Source organism: Triticum aestivum, chromosome 5B, assembly GCF_018294505.1.
Source record: "Triticum aestivum cultivar Chinese Spring chromosome 5B, IWGSC CS RefSeq v2.1, whole genome shotgun sequence".
Taxonomy (NCBI): domain Eukaryota; kingdom Viridiplantae; phylum Streptophyta; class Magnoliopsida; order Poales; family Poaceae; genus Triticum; species Triticum aestivum.
In genome coordinates this window covers 298,236,959-298,244,172 of record NC_057807.1, presented here as the reverse complement: position 1 = coordinate 298,244,172, position 7,214 = coordinate 298,236,959, and positions in this window count along the sequence as shown.

Below are 7,214 nucleotides of genomic sequence, written 5' to 3'. Positions count from 1 at the left end.
TCACTTAGAAGATTAGAGGAATGTCTTTCTAAGTGGGAGTTCTTAAGTAATATGATTAATTGAACTTTAATTTATCATGAACTTAGTCCTGGTAGTATTTTGCAAATTATGTTGTAGATCAATAGCTCGCGTTGTTGCTTTCATATGTTTATTTTTATGTGTTCCTAGAGAAAACTATGTTGAAAGATGTTAGTAGCAATGATGCGGATTGGATCCGTGATCTGAGGTTTATCCTCATTACTGCACAGAAGAATTATGTTCTTGATGCACCGCTAGGTGACAGACCTATTGCAGGAGCAGATGCAGACGTTATGAACGTTTGGCTAGCTCAATATGATGACTAGTTGATAGTTTAGTGCACCATGCTTAACGGCTTAGAATCGGGACTTCAAAGACGTTTTGAACGTCATGGACCATATGAGATGTTCCAGGAGTTGAAGTTAATATTTCAAGCAAATACCCGAGTTGAGAGATATGAAGTCTCCAATAAGTTCTATAGCTAAAAGATGGAGGAGAATCGCTCAACTAGTGAGCATGTGCTCAGATTGTCTGGGTACTACAATCGCTTGAATCAAGTGGGAGTTAATCTTCCAGATAAGATAGTGATTGACAGAATTCTCTAGTCACCATCACCAAGTTAGTAGAACTTCGTGATGAACTATAGTATGCAAGGGATGACGAAAACGATTCCCAAGCTCTTCGTGATGCTGAAATCGATGAAGGTAGAAATCAAGAAAAGCATCAAGTGTTGATGGTTGACAAGACCACTAGTTTCAAGAAAAGGGCAAAGGGAAGAAGTGGAACTTCAAGAAGAACGGCAAGCAAGTTGCTGCTCAAGTGAAGAAGCCCAAGTCTGGTCCTAAGCCTGAGACTAAGTGCTTCTACTGCAAAGGGACTAGTCACTGGAAGTGGAACTGCCCCAAGTATTTGGCGGATAAGAAGGATGGCAAAAGTGAACAAAGGTATATTGGATATACATGTTATTGATGTGTACTTTACTAGTGTTTATAGCAACCCCTCGGCATTTTGATACTGGTTCAGTTGCTAAGAGTAGTAACTCGAAACGGGAGTTGCAGAATAAACAGAAAATAGTAAAAAGGTGAGGTGACGATGTGTGTTGGAAGTAATTCCAAGATTGATATGATCATCATCGCACACTCCCTATACTTTCGGGATTAGTGTTGAAACTAAATAAGTGTTATTTGGTGTTTGCGTTGAGCATGGATATGATTTGATCATGTTTATTGCAATACGGTTATTCATTTAAGTAAGAGAATAAATTGTTGTTCTGTTTACATGAATAAAACCTTATATGGTTACACACCCAATGAAAATGGTTCGTTGGATCTCGATCGTAGTGATACACATATTCATAATATTGAAACCAAAAGATGCAAAGTTAATAATGATAGTGCAACTTATTTGTGACACTGCAGTTTAGGCCATATTGGTGTAAAGCGCATGAAGAAACTCCATGCTGATGGGATTTTGGAATCACTTGATTATGAATCACTTGATGCTTGCGAACCATGCCTTATGGGCAATATGACTAAAGACTCCGTTCTCCGGAACAATAGAGCGAGCAACTGACTTATTGGAAATAATACATACTGATGTATGCGATCCGATGAGTGTTGAGGCTCGCAGCAAGTATCATTATTTTCTGACCTTCACAAATGATTTGAGCAGATATGGGTATATCTACTTAATGAAACATAAGTCTGAAACGTTTGAAAAGTTCAAAGAATTTCAGAGTGAAGTTGAAAACCATCGTAACAAGAAAATAAAATTTCTACGATCTGATCATGGAGGAGAATATTTGAGTTACAAGTTTGGTCTACATTTGAAACAATGCGAAATAGTTTCGCAACTCACGCCACCCGGAACACCACAGTGTAATGGTGTGTCCGAACGTCATAACCGTACTTTATTGGATATTGTACAATCTATGATGTTTCTTACCGATTTACCATCATCGTTTTGGGGTCATGCATTAAAGACAACTGCATTCACGTTAAAAAGGGGCACCACCTAAGTCCGTTGAGACGACACAATATGAACTATGGTTTGGCAAGAAACCAAAGTTGTCGTTTCTTAAAGTTTGGGGTTGCGATGCTTAGTGAAAAAGTTTCATCCTGATAAGCTCAAACCCAAATCGGAGAAATGTGTCTTCATAGGATACCCAAAGGAGAAAGTTGGGTACACCCTCTATAACAGATCCGAAGGCAAGACATTCGTTGCTAAGAATGGATCCTTTCTAGAGAAGGAGTTTCTCTCGAAAGAAGTGAGTGAGAGGAAAGTAGAACTTGATAAGGTAATTGTACCTTCTCCCTTATTGGAAAGTAGTTCATCATAGAAATCTCTTCCTGTGACTACTACACCAATTAGTGAGGAAGCTAATGATGATGATCATGTAACTTCAGATCAAGTTACTACCGAATCTCATAGGTAAACCAGAGTAAGATCCGCACCAGAGTGGTACGGCAATCCTGTTCTGGAAGTCATGCTACTAGATCATGATGAACCTACGAACTATGAAGAAGCGATGGCGAGCCCAGATTCAGCAAAATGGCTTGAGGCCATGAAATCTGAGATGGGATCCATGTATGAGAACAAAGTATGGACTTTGGTTGACTTGCCCGATGATCGGCAAGCCATTGAGATTATATGGATTTTAAGAGGAAGACAGACGCTGATAGTAGTGTTACTATCTACAATGCTAGACTTGTCAAAAAAGGTTTTTGACAAAGTTCAAGGTGTTGACTACGATGAGATTTTCTCACTCATATCGATGCTTAAAGTCTGTCCGAATCATATTAGCAATTGCCGCATTTTATGAAATCTGGCAAATGGATAACAAAACTGCAATCCTTAATGGATTTATTAAAAAAAAGAGTTGTATATGATGCAGCCAAAAGGTTTTGTCAATCCTAAAGGTGTTAACAAAATGTACAAGCTCCAACGATCCATCTATGGACTGGTGCAAGCATCTCGGAGTTGGAATATATGCTTTGATGAGTTGATCAAAACATATAGTTTTATACAGACTTGCGGTGAAGCCTGTATTTACAAGAAAGTGAGTGGGAGCACTACAGCATTTCTGATAAGTATATGTGAATGACATATTGTTGATCGGAAATAATGTAGAATTATTCTGCAAAGCATAAAGGAGTGTTTGAAAGGAGTTTTTTCAAAGAAAGACCTCGGAGAAGCTGCTTACATATTGAGCATCAAGATCTATAGAGATAGATCAAGACGCTTGATAAGTTTTTCAATAAGTACATACCTTGACAAGATTTTGAAGTAGCTCAAAATGGAACAGTCAAAGAAAGAGTTCTTGCCTGTGTTACAAGGTGTGAAATTGAGTAAGACTCCGACCACGGCAGAAGATAGAAAGAGAATGAAAGTCATTCCCTATGCCTCAGCCATAGGTTCTATAAAGTATGCCATGTTGTGTACCAGATCTATTATATACCCTACACTCTGTTAAGCAAGGGAGTACAATAGTGATCTAAGAGTAGATCACTGGACAACGGTCAAAATTATCCTTAGTGGAATAAGGAAATATTTCTCGATTATGGAGGTGACAAAAGGTTCGTCGTAAAAAGTTACGTCGATGCAAGTTTTGACACAGATCCAGATGACTCTAAGTCTCAATCTGGATACATATTGAAAGTGGGAGCAATTAGCTAGAGTAGCTCCGTGCAAAGCATTGTATACATAGAATATTTGCAAAATACATACGACTCTGTAATATGACAGACCCGTTGACTAAACTTCTCTCACGAGCAAAACATGATCATACCTTAGTACTCTTTGGGTGTTAATCACATAGCAATGTGAACTAGATTATTGACTCTAGTAAACCCTTTGAGTGTTGATCACATGACGATGTGAACTATGGGTATTAATCACATACAGATGTGAATATTGATGTTAAATCACATGATGATGTGAACTAGATTATTGACTCTAGTGCAAGTGGGAGACTGAAGGAAATATGCCCTAGAGGCAATAATAAAGTTATTATTTATTTCCTTATATCATGATAAATATTTATTATTCATGCTAGAATTGTATTAACCGGAAACATAATACATGTGTGGATACATAGACAAACATAGTGTCACTAGTATGCCTCTACTTGACTAGCTCGTTTATCAAAGATGGTTATGTTTCCTAACCATGGACAAAAGAGTTGTCATTTGATTAACGGGATCACATCATTAGGAGAATGATGTGATTGACTTGACCCATTCCGTTAGCCTAGCACTTGATTCGTTTAGTATATTGCTATTGCTTTCTTCATGACTTATACATGTTCCTGTAACTATGAGATTATGCGACTCCCGTTTACCGGAGGAACACTTTGGGTGCTACCAAACGTCACAACATAACTGGGTGATTATAAAGGAGTACTACAGGTGTCTCCAAAGGTACATGTTGGGTTGGCGTATTTCGAGATTAGGTTTTGTCACTCCGATTGTCGGAGAGGTATCTCTGGGCCCTCTCGGTAATGCACATCATTATAAGCCTTGCAAGCAATGTAGCTAATGAGTTAGTTACTGAATGATGCATTACATAACGAGTAAAGAGACTTGCCGGTAACGAGATTGAACTAGGTATTAGATACCGACGATCGAATCTCGGGCAAGTAACATGCCGATGCCAAAGGGAACAAAGTATGTTATTATGCGGTTTGACCGATAAAGATCTTCGTAGAATATGTAGGAGCCAATATGGGCATCCAGGTTCTGCTATTGGTTATTGACCAAGAATAGGTCTAGGTCATGTCTACATAGTTCTCGAACCCGTAGGGTCCGCACGCTTAAGGTTTCGATGACAGTTATATTATGAGTTTATGAGTTTTGATGTACCGAAGGAGTTCGGAGTCCCGGATGAGATCGGGGACATGACGAGGAGTCTCGAAATGGTCGAGACGTAAAGACCGATATATTGGACGACTATATTTGGAGTTCGGAAAGGTTCCGAGTGATTCGGGTATTTTTCGGAGTACCGGAGAGTTACGGGAATTCGCCGGGGAGTATATGGGCCTTATTAGACCATACGGGAATAGAGGAGAGAGGCCGAAAGGAAGGAGGTGCACAGCCCCCCTCTGGTCCGAATTGGACAAGGGGTGCATCCCCCTTTTCCTTCCCCCTCTCCCCCTCTTTCCTTCTCTCCTACTCCAACAAGGAAGGGGGGGAGTCCTACTCCCGGTGGGAGGAGGACTCCTCTTGGCCGGCCGACCCCCTCGCCCTGGCTCCTTTATATACGGGGGCAGGGGGGCACCTCTAGGGACAACACACAAGTTGATCTACGGATCGTTCCTTAGCCGTGTGCGGTGCCCCCCTCCACCATATTCCACCTCGGTTATATCGTTGCGGAGTTGAGGCGAAGCCCTGCGCCGGTAGAACATCATCATCATCACCACGCCGTCGTGCTGACGGAACTCATCCCCGACGCTTTGCTGGATTGGAGCCCGGGGAACGTCATCGAGCTGGACGTGTGCTGAACACGGAGGTGCCGTACGTTCGGTGCTTGGATCGGTCGGATCGTGAAGACGTACGACTACATCAACCGCGTTGTCATAACGCTTCCGCTTAACGGTCTACGAGGGTACGTAGACAACACTCTCCCCTCTCGTTGCTATGCCATCACCATGATCTTGCGTGTGCGTAGGAATTTTTTTGAAATACTACGTTCACTAACAAGGTCGGTCCAGGCTGCTTCATCCCATAATACCGCTGAAGCAAAATAAGACTAGTAGTGGCAAGAAAGTTGACAACATCTACGCCCACAACAGATTTGTGTTCTACTCGTGCAATAGAGAACTACACATAGACCTAGCTCATGGTGCCACTGTTGGGGAACATTGCATAAAATAAATTTTTTCTACGTTCACCAAGATCAATCTATAAGTTCATCTAGCAACGAGAGAGAGGAGTGCATCTACATACCCTTGTAGATCGCGAGCGGAAGCGTTCAAGAGAACGGGGTTGAGGGAGTCGTACTCGTCGTGATCCAAATCACCGGAGATCCTAGCGCCGAACGGACGGCGCCTCCGCTTTCAACACACGTACGGTCAGCGTGACGTCTCCTTCTTCTTGATCCAGCAAGGGGGGAGGAGAGGTTGATGAAGATCCAGCAGCACGATGGCGTGGTGGTGGATGGAGCAGGGTTCCGGCAGGGCTTCGCCAAGCGTTTGCGGGAGGAGGAGGTGTAGCAAGGGGGAAGGGAGGCGCCAGGGGTCAGGGTGCAGCTGCCCTCCCACCCCCCTCTTTATATAGGGACCCCAGGGGGTGCGCCAGCCCTAGGAGATGGGATCTCCTAAGGGGGCGGCGACCAAGGGGGGAGACTTGCCCCCCAAGGCAAGTGGAGGCGCCCCCTCCCTAGGGTTCCCAACCCTAGGCGCAGAGGGGGGCCCAGGGGGGCGCACCAGCCCACCAGAGGCTGGTTCCCCTCCCACTTCATCCCATGGGGCCCTCCGGGATGGGTGGCCCCACCCGGTGGACCCCCGGGACCCTTCCGGTGGTCCCGGTACAATACCGGTGACCCCCGAAACTTTCTAGATGGCCTAAACTCGACTTCCCATATATAATTCTTTACCTCCGGACCATTCCAGAACTCCTCGTGACATCCGGGATCTCATCCGGGACTCCTAACAACTTTCGGTTTGCTGCATACTAATATCTTTACAACCCTAGCGTCACCGAACCTTAAGTGCGTAGACCCTACGGGTTTGGGAGACAGGCAGACATGACCGAGATTGCTCTCCGGTCAATAACCAACAGCGGGATCTGGATACCCGTGTTGGCTCCCACATGCCCCTCTATGATCTCATCGGATGAACCACGATGTCGAGGATTCAAGCAACCCCGTATACAATTCCCTTTGTCAATCGGTATGTTACTTGCCCGAGATTCAATCGTCGGTACCCAATACCTCGTTCAATCTCATTACCGGCAAGTCACTTTACTCGTACCGTAATGCATGATCCCGTGACCAGACACTTGGTCACTTTGAGCTCATTATGATGACGCATTACCGAGTGGGCCCAGTGATACCTCTCCGTCATACGGAGTGACAAATCCCAGTCTCGATCCGTGTCAACCCAACAGACACTTTCGGAGATACCCGTAGTATACCTTTATAGTCACCCAGTTATGTTCTGACGTTTGGTACACCCAAAGCACTCCTACGGTATCCGGGAG